This window comes from Monodelphis domestica, chromosome 8 (genome assembly GCF_027887165.1).
Source record: "Monodelphis domestica isolate mMonDom1 chromosome 8, mMonDom1.pri, whole genome shotgun sequence".
Lineage (NCBI taxonomy): Eukaryota > Metazoa > Chordata > Mammalia > Didelphimorphia > Didelphidae > Monodelphis > Monodelphis domestica.
The window spans coordinates 108,354,106-108,369,584 of record NC_077234.1 but is presented as its reverse complement, the minus strand read 5'-3'; the positions used below and the strand labels follow the sequence as shown (position 1 = coordinate 108,369,584).

At 36.9% G+C, this 15,479-nt stretch overlaps 1 long non-coding RNA gene across 2 annotated transcripts in view; it reads right to left on the bottom strand.

Annotated features, from left to right (window-relative positions):
- The window catches only part of LOC103098481 (uncharacterized), a 56,105-nt gene extending 41,340 nt beyond the window's left edge, over positions 1–14,765 (bottom strand). Inside the window, exons 1-2 of one of the 2 annotated variants that reach the window (XR_471599.3) lie at positions 14,597–14,765; positions 5,397–5,550 (exon numbers count right to left, since the gene is read on the bottom strand). This is a non-coding gene — a long non-coding RNA (uncharacterized LOC103098481). The remainder of the gene's footprint in view (positions 1–5,396; positions 5,551–14,596) is intronic. The other variant, XR_471601.3, reaches the window with a different exon arrangement.
- Positions 14,766–15,479: the final 714 nt, after the last annotated feature.

The window sequence follows — 15,479 nt, the reverse complement described above, 5'->3', positions numbered from 1 at the left end:
ATAAAGATTTTTAAATACCAAAAAAGGATTTATAATTTGAATGTGGACTTAACAGGGAGCCATTGGAGCTCATTGAACAGGTGAGTAATCTAGCAGACCTACACTTTGAACAATTTCCTAAGTGGAGAGGTAGATTTGAGAGAGAAGAGATTAGAGGCAGGAAGACCAGTTAGAAGGCTAAATAGTAATAGCCCAGGTTAGAGGTGATAAGGGATTGAACACATAAGTTTGTTTAAGTGGAGAAAAAGAGATGCATAAGAGAAATACTGTAGAGATAAGAACAAGATTTATCAGTACTTTGGATATTGAGGATAAGTGAAAGAAAGAAGTTAATGATGAAATCAAGGTAAAATAGTAGGACATTTATGAAGAGAGAGGAGTCTGGGGGAAAATATTGAGTTCTACTTTGAACATGTTGAATTTGAGATGTTTGGGGATTATCCAATTCATGATATCCTACAGGAAGTTAGTGATATATGATTGAAACTCAGTGAGGAGGTGAGGGCTATTCAGTAGACCTGAGAATCATCTGTTTAGAAATGACAACTGAACCCAAAAGAGCTGATGAGATCACCAAGGAAAAGTCTATATAAATGAAAAAGGCTATTTATCATTAACAAGGAATTGATGGAGTATAAATGCAAATTGAAGCTTACCATTCTTTGCTTTCCTTCATGCATTTTTTTTCTAGTGGAAGAGATATGTGTATTTTTTCACATGATGAACATGGAGATATGTATTTATGATAACATATGTACAACCTATATCATATTGCCTGTCATCTTGGGAAAGGGGAAGGGATGGGAGGGTGGTAAAGAACATGCATCACAAAATGCCAGAAAACAATTTTAAAAAATTGTATCAACATGTAAAAAGGCTATGCAGAGAGAAGAGGATCCAGGATGGAGAACGGGGGTGAAACTTGTAGTTAATGAGAGTGACATCTTTTTCCATGGATTGAAACTGGTTTATAGAAATAATAAACGTTAAAAATAAATACAAAAGTAACTCGTACATCCCGACTTTTACTAATGCTGGGCATAGAATTTTTTATTTGGAAGAGATCTTTGAAGTTCTTAGGATCATAGAAAAGAAAAATAATAACTAGCTTTTATATTGCACTTTAACTTTTGCAAAGTGTTTTACATTCATTATTCATTCGATCCCCACAACAATCCTTTTGAGTAGGTACTATTATTACCTGTCCCCATCCTCCTTTTGCAGATGAAGAACTGGAGGCTGTGACACTTTAAGTCATTAAGTGACTTTCTCAGGGTCACATAGCTAGACTTGCCTGAGGTGCAGTTGGGACATAGATTTTCCATATTACACTTCCAACACTATTTCTACTACATCATTTTATCTAGTCTAACTCTTTCATTTAACATGTGAGAAAGATGAAGTCTAGAGAAGGTAACTGTTTTTGATTAAGGTAGTAAGTGACAAAGTTGGGATTTGAACCCGTCATTTAACTTAAAACTTAGCTTTCTTTCTATTTTATCCCATGACCTACATTCATCTACATAATGTAGGAATTCCTCCTGTATGCTAACGCTAGCATGCAGGGACTATTTAATTTTTGTCATTATGTACACAGATGCCTCATAGATCTTTTTTTAGGCAAACAGGATTAAGTGACTTGCCTACAGCCACATAGCTAGTAAGTCTCTGAGGCCATATTTGAATTCAGGAAGAAGACTCTTACTGATTCCAAGCCAGCCACTCTATCCACTGTGCCACCTAGCTGCTCATGCTTCATAAATACTTACTGATTAACTGATTACATACTAATAACACATTTATATAACATGTTTCAGATGAATAAAATGATTTGTGTGTATTATTTCATTTTAACCTTTAAACTTTGTAAGGAAGGTACTATTATTCTCACCTTGTCATAGATGAAGAAATTGAGGTTATAAGAGATTAAGTGACATATGAAGTCATAATTCCTCTGTCTGAGGTAGAATGTGAACCCAGATCTTCCTGACTCCAAGTGAGTGTTCTATCCACTATGTCAAATATCAGCCTGTGCTTAATTACCTCTAGTAATAGATCTATCATAGCCTTGCAAGGGTGTCCATTCTTGTGTATTGGTTCCAAGGCAGAAAAACAATAAGGACTAGGCAAAGGGGGTTAAGTGACTTGCCCAGGGTCACACAGCTGAGGCCAAATTTGAACCTAGAACCTCCCATCTCTAGGCCTGGCTCTCAATCCACTGAGCCACCCAGCTGCTCCCTACCCATTATATCATTCTATTTTTAATAGTTCTTATTGTTAGAAGGGCTATCTTTGTTTTTAATCTAAACATATACCCTTCAACCATCAGTGCTTTTTCTGCCCTTTGTAGTAAGAGATAATAAATCAATTTTTCCCCAGATTCCTTTTAAATGTTTGAGGACAACTTTCTTCATATGACATGTCTTCTCATCATTTTGGATATTTTCCTCTGTATATACTTCAGTTTATTACTGAGCCTATAAAATGTGGCATTCAGAATTAAACACAAATTCCTTGTACAGGGAGCACAGAGAGACAATGAACTTGCCTGTCCAAGTCACTAACAAAAAATGCTGAATAAGACAGTGTTGAAGCCCTTGGCAAATCAGTAGGAAAATGGTTACCCAGAGTCACATAGATACATTAGTCAATGTCCTTTGGGAAGAGTCATTCAAACATCTACTCCATATAACTGTATTATCAACTAATCTTCCATTTAGTCCAAAAGTCTATTGAAAATGATTGTCAAATGCTGAAATAAAATCATTGTTACATGTTCAATATTGATGAGTCTAGTGTTCTTATCAAAAAAGAAAATGGACATTAGTTTGGCTTTGTAATTTTGAGAACTAGATTTATGCGTTTTATTTATCTTTTGCTCTCAGAATGTTTTTGAGTAATAGATGATTAATAAATGCTTACTGAACTGAAAGGACCATTCTTCGTGAACTTATGTTGTCTCCAAGTGATTATCACTTTACTTTGTAGATATTCAAAAATGGTCTTTTTCAAAATTGGTTTTAGGTTTGCTCAATATAGTCATCAAGCACACTGGACTGACTTTTTCAAAACTGATCTCTTCCCAATTCTTTTAAATATTAGGACAACATTTATCCCTTTAAAGTCATCTTTCATTTCTCCATTTCATCTTGACTTCTCCAGGTTACTGATAGTGAGTTATCAATTATATCTTCAAATTTTTCAATACCCCCCTCCAGTGACTTCCCTTCCATATACACTGTATATTTCTTGCATGTACCTAGTTGTTTGTCTCCATTAAAATGAAAGCTTCTAGAGAACATGGACTGTATTTGCTTACTTTTCCTTTCTCTAGTGTTTAGAACAGTACCTGGCATATAATAAGTACTTAATATATGCTCATTGACTCTGATGACATTTCTACCAAAGGTCTGCATATTTAAAAACATAAGAAAATTATCAAAAGATACAGTTTGAATTTCTTTGAGGTGCCTTAAGCTGACATGACCACTTAACTTTGGTTCATAGTATGATAGAAAGAATACCAAGTGTATTTGTTATCATCAGAACTGGATTCAAATCTGACTTTAGAAACTATCTGTGTGAACCTGGCCAAATCACTTAACTTCTCAGTCTTAGTTTCCTCATCTGTAAAATGGTGATAATAATCACCACTACTACTCACCTCACATGGGTTATTATTTTGAGTTATTATTTTGTTTAGGTTTAGGGGTTAGGTAGCTGTTTGGGGAAAATTTGAATAATCTCCTCCAAGTGTTCCCAGAATATTCCCAGGCTCTTGGAAGACAACTCAGGATAAATTGAGACAGTTTTTCAAGACAGGTGGGGAGTACTGAATGAGGTGGAAGGCACAGTGTTCAGATGTCACAGATGAAAGATATCATGTTTTGGAGTCACTTGGTCAGATTTTGATAAGAGCACCTGGAACGTGCTTGGAAATGAAACAGTTGGTTCATAGTCTAAAAGTCAATATAACTGCTCAGAGGGAGAAATAGAAGAGGCAAGGTCTCTTGCCTGACATTATTTCAGTTATCACACAAGGAAAATTATATCTACTGTTGAAAAGGAGGGCTCTAGAGTATTCTGTTCTGCCTTGGGGACATGGTGTCCACAACAAAAGTTGGTGTTGCTTGAATATTGAGAAGGGCACAATACAGCTAGAAGATAATACTTCCTGCTAAGAGATGTCTAGACTTCAAAAAAGAATAATCTTGAGGAATCCTATGTTGGGCATGGAAGAAAAAAAGGAAACTCTATACCTCTGGAGATAGAAGAGACCTAAGAAGTCATCCAGTTGAACTCCTTCATTTTATGGGTAGGAATTAAAAAAATTATTTTCATGAAAAACACAATTACATATTGGTCATTGTTGTAATAACACACTCATACAAAAACAAAATCCCCAAATAATAAATACACTGATATGAAAATTGACTATGAATAAGGAAATTGAGGAGCAGCAAGATTAAATGACTCACCCAGGGTCATACAGTTAGAAAGTGTCAGAGATGAGATTTGAATAGATTCAGTGCTTTTTCTTCTGTGACATTCTAGAAAAGATTGCTCATTGGTGGCCATCTTTATTTCCCAATAGCTCAATTGTGAGTTTTGTTTTCTTCATCATCTCATGAAAACTTTGAGTTTGATGAGTTGTATGCTTGCAAGGGGTTGTGGTGGCAGATTAGGTGTTTTTCATATAGTAAGTTTCTTATATGTTCTTGGTAAGGAATCAAAGAGATGAGATACAGAGATGAAAAATTCTCTAAACCATTTTTTATGTTATGTGAGAGTCTGACATAAAGATTATATAATGAATTAAAGAAGCAACTTTTTGTTGTGACAAATCATATGTTTGTGTAGACACAACCTCATTGTCTGTAATTCTTTGTGTTTTTCCTTTTGCAGGTATTAATATGAACCAAATTTATAAACACCATGGTATGAACAGATGTCAAATATTCTTTGATGTCTATTAAATAATTTGAATATTCCAAGTATGATTTGCAAATACCCCTTTCTCTCTTTTAATAGAGGATTACTTAATCTTTCTTTTTTCCAGTCCATCAGGTGGGAATTTTTTAATAGCAGCAAATATATGTTGAGTGAAGTCCAAATGGCATAAAAAATAATGAACTCATTTCTAACCAGAATCCCTTAAAGATCAGAAAATTGACAGAAGCCTGGAAAAGTGCTTGTTCTAAAGGCCCTTTTATCAATCTAGCCCTGGTTCTTCTGATTTTGCCATGGCTTGATCCCTGCTTTTGTCCATTTTTTACTACTCTTCTGCTTGAAAACTCCCCCTACCAAGAACAAAAAGAAATCACTACTCTCAAAAGGCTACCTGCTAGTTATAGGCAATGCAAAATGAAGATGAGAAATAAGGAAATCATATTTACCTGAACCTTCTCTCCTATGTCTTCAACTAGATGCAGATGCCCAAGTCCCACATGGAAAATGTAAGAATTTTCTTTTCATAGGTCTTCAAATGATCCCACAATGTCAATCCCCAGGAGCAAGGAGGTTTCCTTAAGGCATTCTTCCCTCTTCTACCTGTGGTTGTGAGGCAGAAGGCAGAGAATCTGCAGAAAGGCTAAATTCTTACTGGAGTCAAGTAGGGCTGGCTGTTCTGTAGTTATGTGAGGGAGCTGTCAAGAAACAGAGATGATTTTCCTCCCCTACAGGGACAGTTGAACCACAAACTTCCCTCCTTCCTACGCTTCCCAGTTGCCCTGGGCATTTTTCTGAGTTGCTGTATTTCACTCTTGAAGTGAATGGTACTTAGCAGGAAAGGTGTCTTTGGTAAGTATTTTACACCAGGGCAGAAGTTAAAGTTTCTTTTTTTCTCATTAAAAATGAGTTTAGTTGTTCTGGATCTCTGAGGCTTAGAAACTTATCACTTCCTTTGATCCAGTGAATTCATGAAGAGTATGACAATTCCAGTGGAGCTGATTTACTGTCCCCACTCCTCATTCCACTCCAATCAGATCCTACCTTTCCCCCTTCTCCCATTGCTCTTCAGTTCAGGCCTTTAAAGACAGAGTTTCATAGCAGGATCTCTATGTGACTGAGCACAACATAACGCCAAATGAAAAATAAGTCCTAAACAGAGTGCTTCTAGGTGTGTGTCTAGGAAGCAATGTGTAGAACAATGGAAAGTATCTTTAAATGATCAAATAATACTAGAGAAGTAAGAGGTACTGAAAAATCACTAATTATACCATTTTTCCCTTTTTCATGAAAAGTACATTTAGTTTTTTAAATTTAATTTTAATAATAATGAAATATTATTAAAATTTGTCTTAAAATCAATTAAGAAATACTGACATCTGGCACTTCAGATACTGTGACAGGATAAGAATACAGTAGTCTAAGTACCCTCCTCCTCCAAATCCTGTAGTCGCCACAAGATGAGTAGGGAAAAGAGAAACAATGTGCCTAGTAAAGATACAGAGATGTTATACAAGGTAGGGAGAAAGCCACTGAAAGCAACCTGTCATCACCAGTAGACGTTGATGATCCTGAAATACCTCAAGTGTGAGTTGCCCTTCCTTGTGTTTTCCATTTGAATGACCCTAATGAATAATCCCTATATGTACTCATTCTTGACATGGATAATATATCTATATCTATATCTACATATATACAGACACACATATATATGGAAGGAAATGATCATTTGTGAATTTTTTTATTATGCCACTTTATTAAATATTTTTCAACTGTATTAAACTCTTTGACTGACTTAAAAATAATCCAAGATATAAGAAGGGGCTTGTGAGTTATAGTTTTGAGTGTAGGACAAATCCAGTGTCCTTGTTTCAAGTATTCAGACTTTTTTTTTTAACCCCTTGGAAATTAAAAATCCAGGTATACACTTTAAGTATTGACTTAAGCTCTCTGACTCTTGTCTAGAGTAGTTGATGCACCAGAACACTCCATTTTGGGCTTAATATCTACTCCTTAGGTGAAGAATCTTTGACTTAAAATTTTTTCTCATCTGCAAAACAAGCAGGTTTGACTAGTCTAATCTCTCTAACTTCCTACGCGATCTCTTCTAACTCAAAATTCTATCATCTTCTGATCATGCAGAGAGAAAAAAACTACAGTTTCTCACTGACAGGTTAACCTGGTGGCACATTCATATTTTAGAGTCATCTTGTCTGTTGCACTTTTTCCTGATAGGTGCCCTTGGACTGACTTGGGGGGGGGGGGACTACATTAGAAGGAAACCATGAGCTATGTTGTTTTTTAACCCTTACCTTCCATCTTAGAATCAATACTGTGTATGGGTTCCAAGGCAGAAAAGGCATAAGGGTTAGGCAATGTGGTGAAGTGACTTGCCTAGAGGCACACAGCTAGGAAATATCTGATCCCTGATTTGAACTTAGGACTTCCCATCTCTGGGCCTGGCTCTCAATCTACTGATCCACCCAGCTGCCCCCATGAGCTATGGTTTTGAGTCAATGTAGACCCATGGAGGCTGGGGTAGCTATTCTATAAACTCCATATGTGATGAAGTGTTCCAAATGCTACATATATTTTACTTTAGAGATGCAATTTGGCATAGTTGATATATTTGAAGTTAACTAGGTGTGTGACATTAGGGGTTTCATTTCAGAGGAAGGAGGAGACCCTGGATATATCACAAGACTTTCTTGTGTTTACACTAAAATGTTGTGCCAACAGCCTCAGTCTAGTTATAGATCTTCTGAATCCAATTTGTTACTTTATAAGATAATTACTAATATTCCCCCCTTCAACCCCACAGGCAATCTGAGATTAGATGATTAACAGGTTAGTCATTAGATTGGCTAATGGGTACTTTTGTACCAATTGTCTTTGAGCAGAAATTTTTGGAAAATGTTAAAAAGCAAGGAGTTGAGAGCCTCATAATTTTACTTCTTTAATGAGATATTTAGAAAAAAGTCCAGGAATGTTCACATAAAAAGCAGATAAGAAATTGGGAAAGTTGTTATGATGGAAACAAAAAGAAATAAGAGGGCTGACAAGAAAAGCTGGAGAAATAGATCTTCTGAGATTAACTTGAAACTGGAGAAAGAAAAAGATGCCATTGATCTCTCATGTATTTCTCTTATAGCGACTGAACATTTCTAATGGAAACAAAAGAGCCAGTTGGAAAATACCATTTCTAGGCTAGATAAAGTACAGAGAGACGAACCAGCAAAGCTTGAACTTTACTGGGATAGGAGGGGTAGATCCCCAGCTTCTCAAATTCACTGTGAATCACAGATGTCTGTGTTTACCAGGATAATAATAATTAAAAAAAAACATTGAATAATTGATTTGGAAAATTGACTCTAAACACTGATCTCAGTGATCCTGTTTTACCAATTGCTTCCTAATCATGTTTGGAAGGAGACCACTTGGGTATCTTTTATCTGGAACTGGAGAGTTGGTTTTATTTCTAAAATGTCTATATAATTCAATTATGTGAATCACACACAAACATACACACGCATATATATGTACATGTATATACATAGAGAGATATCTCCAAAGATATAAAAATAATAAAATTCAATCTTAAAATGAAATTTTAGAAAAAAAAAGGACAAGAAAGCCCTTCTTGCAGTTTCGTTAGTAGAACATTTCTATTCAAGAAATTTTGCATGAATTAATTCAGATTGAGTTAAAACTTGCATGGTATTTTCTTAGGCAGAATCAGACTGGGCATTTGTGTGTGTATGTTAAAAGAAACATGAACTGATCATGTTTAGTTCATTGGGAATGGAAAAGAATGAACTGTGCCTGTGAAAACAAGAACCACCTTTTTCACAAAGCTCTTTGTTTCTGTGTCTCTTGCCTCCCATGCTATGAAGCTGAAAGTCCAGCATTCCAGTATTTGATGGGAAATTATTCTCTTGATAAACCCCTGAAGTGCAAGAAATTGCACAAGGCAGCCTTTTCTTGTGAGATTTCCTGTCCAAAGAGTTTCAGTAAAAGCATTGACTTAAGCACTACCAAGTTTGGATGCTTATCCAAACTGAAATTAATCTCTGAACCTTCAGAGGCTTCCTGAGCACTAGAAAAAGCTGAGAAAGCTGAAGAGGGCAGAAAGATCACAGAGAAAATGGAGGAGAGTGATCATAGAAAAAGTCAGGGAGGGCAGAGGCATCACGCAGGGAGCAGAGAAGGGCACTGAATGGGGAGCAGAAGTGGAAGAGAGGGATCACAAAGAACCAGACAAGGGCAAAGGAAACTAGGAGAAAGCAGACGAGGCCAGAGCAATCACAAAGGACAAGCTGAGGGCAGAGAGATCACCAGGGTAGAGAGATTATAGAGAAGCAAGGAGTGAGGGGGTGTATATAGCAATCATTGTAGAAGAGAACCAGTGAACAAACTGTTGTGAGGGGTTAGACTCCAAATTTAGACTGAGAAAAAATATTTCTCTAAGCATTTTATCTCTATTGTTGAAGTCTAAAAACTTTATGGGAAAGGGTGCTTTTTTTTCCTTCTGGATATGGTATATGATGTCGTGTATATCATGGAGCAAATCTTTTAACCTTTCTTGGCCCTACTTGACACATCTGTAAAAGGAAAGGATAGAAAGAAATAATCTTGGGCTCATTCCAGCTCTAAAATTCAAAGTAATCTTAGAGAGGAACAATTTAAATATCTTCCTGAGGTTTTGGGAATGGAACACTGGAGATCTTATTAGGTATAAGGACTTGAAAGAACTGTACTGAAGGAAGATGCAAACTGGCCCGTCTATCTTCATTTTGAAAATTTAGTGGAAAGAGAAGAAAGCGAGCCAAAGGTGAGATGGAAAAAAAGACGATACTTCTCATAAACAAGTTAGTAAGAACCCAAGTAAGAACTCTTTTTTTTTTTCAGTTAGTATTATGTACTTGACAAAATCCTTTTTAAAAATATCAAAGTAATATGAGAGAATTTTACCTTAATATAATGTGATGAAAAACAAAGAATCTTTGGAAGCTTAGAATTTTAGAGCTAGAAAAGTCTATAAAGGTCATTCAACTCTGTACAGCTGAGTAAACAAGAACTTAAATGGCGTTGCTGAGGTCACACAATCAATTAATCAATAGGTATTCACACCAATATGGGTCAGATACTGGAAATACAAGTGAAAGAATGAAATAATCTTACTCACAAGGAGTTTATATTCTAATGGGGGGACATAACAAGTACACATGTAAGTGTAAACAACGTAAACTTAAAATCAATAATTGTAGATATATTCAAAATATTTAATTGTATGATAGTTTAGAAAGAAGACACTAGCAGTTGTGGTCATCAGGAAAGCCTTTATGAAGAAGATGTTACCTGATCTGTGTTTTAAAGAAATAGAGAGACTGAGTCAGAGATAAGGAGTAAAGACATCTGCGTATGTGGGAGGACTGGTACAAAAACATCGAGGAAGAAGTTGAAGTGGGTGAGCAACAAAGAAGAACATTCTGACCAGGATGCACTGGAAAGACAGGTTGGGACTAAGTTGTGTAGGACTTTAGAAATTAAACAAAAACTTGTTTGATATTAGAGGCAATAGGAAATCACGAGTTGACTGAGTAGGGGAGTCATATGGTTGGATCAGTGCCTAGGAAAATTATTTTGTGTAGGATGGATTGGGATTGTCATAAAACAATTTGGGGAGATCAATTAGAAGGTTGTGGTAATAATTGATTCATGAGGTGATGAAGGCCTAAACTGAGGTGTAAACTGTTTGAATAGAGGGGGATATTAGGAAGATAGAAATAGCATGATTTTGAAAATGAATATGTGGGGCAAAGGAGAGGGAGGAGTTGAGTATATTGATGAGGTTATAAACCATGGAAACCAGAAGGATGGTGGTACCTTAACTGAGTAAGAACAGAGGATTTGAAGAGAAAGATAGTGAGTTCACTTTTGAACAGGGTGAGTTTGAGATATCTCTGGATCACCTCTATTTGAAATGTCTAACAGGCGATGGTAATGTGATGGTAGGTGAAACTTGAGAGATGAGCTGAATACACACATGTACACGTGCATACAATATACATGTGTATGTGTGTGAGTCACAAGCAGTGGCTTTATGTGGAATATTTAGAATTCCACATCACATTGGATGGTGTAGAATTATCAAAATATCCATGGAAGATAATTGAAATAATGAATTAAAAATCATTTATCCAGATGTTGCTATTTGATAGTGACTTTGCTAAACAGTAATAATATAGATACAAAAAAGTAACAGTTTCAGTACTGAGGGAACTTATATTCTAATAGAAGAAGACAACTCGAATAGGTGAGTGGTACACAAGAAAGAATGTTATCATGGATGCCTCAGGTATAATCAATCAGAGGAGTTCTAGGACAATTGATTTACATATACCTTTGAGGAATGGTCATTTAGATTCAATTTCAGTTTCCAGGGCTAGAGGTAGAAAACTAAGGATAAAGGGAGGGGAATATTCTAGGAATGGCATGGAGTGAGATCATAGTGGGTCTAGACTGAGCTAGTTAGGTGAGCAAATATTAATCAGAAGCTTAGAATAGAGGTTGGTGATAGAGCAAAATGAATAATTCCTTGGAATCCCTACCTGCTTTCAAGGCTCAGTCCATGAACCAATACCTGCATGAGGCCTTTGCTGAGCTCCCTAGTTAGTGTTATATCTCCCCTGTTACTAATTAGTACATAGCCCCCATATCTGTGGGGGATACTTTCCAAGATTTACCACAGATGACTGAAACTGCAGATAGAAGAGAACATCAACTGACTGCCATAAATATATGTGTTCTCTCTGCCCACTCCTGCCTGCCCCTTGGTTTGGCATTCTGTGGCTTCCCATTCCCTGAACAAAAGAAACCCTAAAAAAAAAAAAAGAAAGTGGAAGTAGAAGAGACCCCCTGCCTGGGGCAGTCTGTTGTGGATAGTGCTTCATGAACAGATTTCTGGAGCTTCCATGTGGACTTTCAGTGCTTCATAGACAGCCCTCCAGTGGTTGACCTCAGATAACTGAAACCATGGAAAAGGGGACTCTATTGTGTTTTGTATTTAATTATTTTTCTTCAGTGGAATGCAAGCTCCTTAAGGGCAGGGACTATTTCATTTTTGCCCTTATATCCGTATACCTCAGCATGGTCCCTGGAATCTGGTTCTTAGTAAATTTCTAACAAATTAAAAAATTTCACTTAAAATAAATACAATTGAATTGATTTAAAAATGTGTATGCTTCTAAGATTCACCTTAAACTATTGGTTTACATTTTTCCCCTTTTCAAGCCTATGTGAAAATATGTGTATGAGATAACCATGCATTGGATCCCTTCTATATGAACTGAAATTTAGAAGTCACAAAGGCAGCTGGTTCCTTTGCTATACTAAAATGAATGTTGCTGTCTTACTTTTTCACTACTTCCTTACCACTGTGAGTGGTTAGTTTTAGTTGGGTTAGTTTGAAGGTAGGACAATGTCTTCTTCAGTGATCATAGCCTGGTCTCATATCACAGGTGGAATGTCTTATGCCAATGTGGTATTTGTCACACAAGGTGAAGGAATGTAGATGGATGAATACCAAACCCCAATTACTTTTTAAAAATAATAACTGAGAGAACTATTGATGATGCCATTTTTTTGTCCTTATCCATTCTCTTCTCCTTTACCTCAATTTCAGATGAGAAGGCCCACCTTCTGTTAAGTCTAATGCATCCTTGTGCCTTTCATTTTCTTTCTTTTTTCTTCGGTAACTCAGACTGCCTGTAATTCCATCTTTCTTGATAATCTCCCTTTCAATTGGGTCCTTCCTCAGTGCTCACAGATATGCTTGGATACATCCTATTTCCATAAAAATATACTCTTAATGCTACTTCTACTCTCACATTATCATTCTAGATCATATTCCCCTACCTTTCTGGTAAAAAATTTGGGATGCATAGGCTACGTTTGCTGTCCCTACTTCCTTACTATCCACATATTCGTCAGCCTATAGAATCTGACTTTCTTCACCTCTCTTCTACTGAAATTGTTCTTCTAAGATCACTAATGGACTTTATGTTTCATATAGGTTTATCATTCTAAATTTGGAAAATATCAGCAAACACAAATATTTCTTCATGTAAGGATCAAGAGAAATATATATATATATATATATATATATATTCTAGTTCTCAATTACATGTATATTGCCATTAATGTCTTATTAGATGCCAGCTAGGATTCCTTTTTCACAGGCCTTTTTCTTCTAGACCTTTCTATGACATTTAACTATTGACCATTTTCTCCTTCTGAATATTTCTCTCTTCCTTGACATTCCTAACTCTATTCTCTCCAATTCACCTGACTGCTTTTCTGAGACTTCTTTCACTGGTTAATCATATTCCTTTCCCTCACTTTATAAATGTGGGTGTTGCCAAGGGTCCTATCCTCAGTCCTCTCCTTTTCTCCCCCACCCCTTAATTTTTTCTTGTTTGTTTTAACCAGGTCACTCAACATCTTTAGATGCATCTTTGCTTCTGTCTCTTGAGTTTCACTTCTGCTTATGGATTATCACCTGAGTGTTCAAAAGGCATTTCAAATGGATCAGATCTCAAACTGAAATTATGCACTCAACACCTTCATTTCTTTCCAAATTTCTCATATTTGTTGATGATGCCTCCCCAGTCACTCAAGTTTAAAACCTTGAATTAATCTTTGATTTTTTCTCCTGTATTACTCTTCAAATGCAGTCATTATTTACTCTATTTCCATACCATCTCACAACTCTTCCCCTTGTAGTATCACACTTACTTCAGAGAGTACTTCTGTAACATCCAGATAGGGATAGAAAACTAGCCTCTCCTCACTTGATTTGAAATTTTCAAATTGCAAGCTTCTTGAGGGCAGATACTGTCTTTTTCCCTTCTTTTTGTATCACTAGCACTTACCACAATGTCTAGTACAAAATAAGTGCCCATTATGCCTATTATTCTTTCCTGCTATAAGACTAAGTTGTGCCCTCCTGAGCTTCAAGGTGAGAAGAATGAACTGCCAGAGGTTAGATGACGTAATCCATGCCAGACATTGTGGACTGCTAAACCTGGTCCACCTCTATAGTCCTGAAGAACTACAGGAACTGTATTAGAGGAATTAGTTAATGGTAAAAGGAGAGAGGAAGAATGGATATCTTCTCTCTCGAAACAGGGTCCAGGGGAGACAGCTGAATGTTAAATTGGGCCAAGAGAGAGGAGAAGAGGAGTGAGTAGTTTCCCCCTTCAGCCTTCCCTCAGTTATGGTTGCTCCCTGCCCCCAAATTGGCTTTTGTCTTCCTCTACTACTAATGTCTAGAGCTTTCCTCCTCAGGGAGATTACTCCCTGGCCCACTCACACTCAAGTCAATTTGGGAAAGACAACAACCTTTATTCTGAACTAATTCAGTTGGGGAAAACACAAGAAAATAGCTGCAGGAAAAGTTTGTGAGGAAAGAGGGAAAGGTGACCCTAATTCTAGCTACCCCTTCCTCCCTCCTCAAGTTGGGGAACCCAGGCCTTGGCAGCCTTGGGCCCCCCAAGAGAGTCAGGTTTGGCTAGTCCTGGTCTTGGCCAAACTGGCACAGTTCAGACTCAGGGCACTAGGAGCTATGAAGTAGTTTTTTCAGTCTTACTGTCTTCTCCAGCTGGTCACTTCAGTTGGGAATTGATGGCAGGAATGATGTCCAGTCACCAAGAGAGAAAAATTAGTCTTTCCTCAGGATCAAGTCTTAGTCAGACTAAGAGACTTTCTTGTCTCAAGGCTGAGAGAGCTAACTGTCTCTCAGTTAGAACCTTCTTGCTCCTTAAGATTCCAGACCTCCTGGGACCCCTCCCCCACCAAGGAGAGAAGATTTGGCAGCACCTCAGGCTACCACTCTTCCCTCTGTTTAGACCTCTGTCACAGAACAAAACCCAGCAGTGAAATAAACCCAAATCCAAGCTGCTGAATCTCACGAGTAGAGAAGCAACTCTATCCATGATCATACAGAAATGAATTTGGCTGGAGTGAATGCTTTGTGTTTCTGTTGTTTTTCATTCATCTTTGACACTTCAGGAATCATCATGGGGATTTCTTGGCAAAGACACTGGAATGTTTTGCCATTTCCTTCTCCAGTGTATTAAGGCAGAGGTTAAATGACTTACCCAGGGTTTACTAAATTATTACCTAGTATAGTATCTTCATAATTGAAGGACAATACATATTATTCCTCCTCAGAATTGGAGAGAACAGTTGGGAAAGTCAAGGAAGAAAGGAATATTCAGAAGAAGGAATACCTTTATATTATTCATGGGGCTGTAGATTTAGAGCTAGAAGCACATGTAGTACAACCTCTTAATTTTATAGAAAAGAAAACTGGGTCCCATGGAGATGGTTTTACCTAAGGTAACACAAGTATTAAGAAACAGAATTGAAATCTAGATTTTCTGACTCCAAAGCCAGTATTCTTTCTGTTGTATTGTACCACATCTTGAAGCTCTGCCACTAACTAGCTATCAGTGTGACCTTGGGCAAGA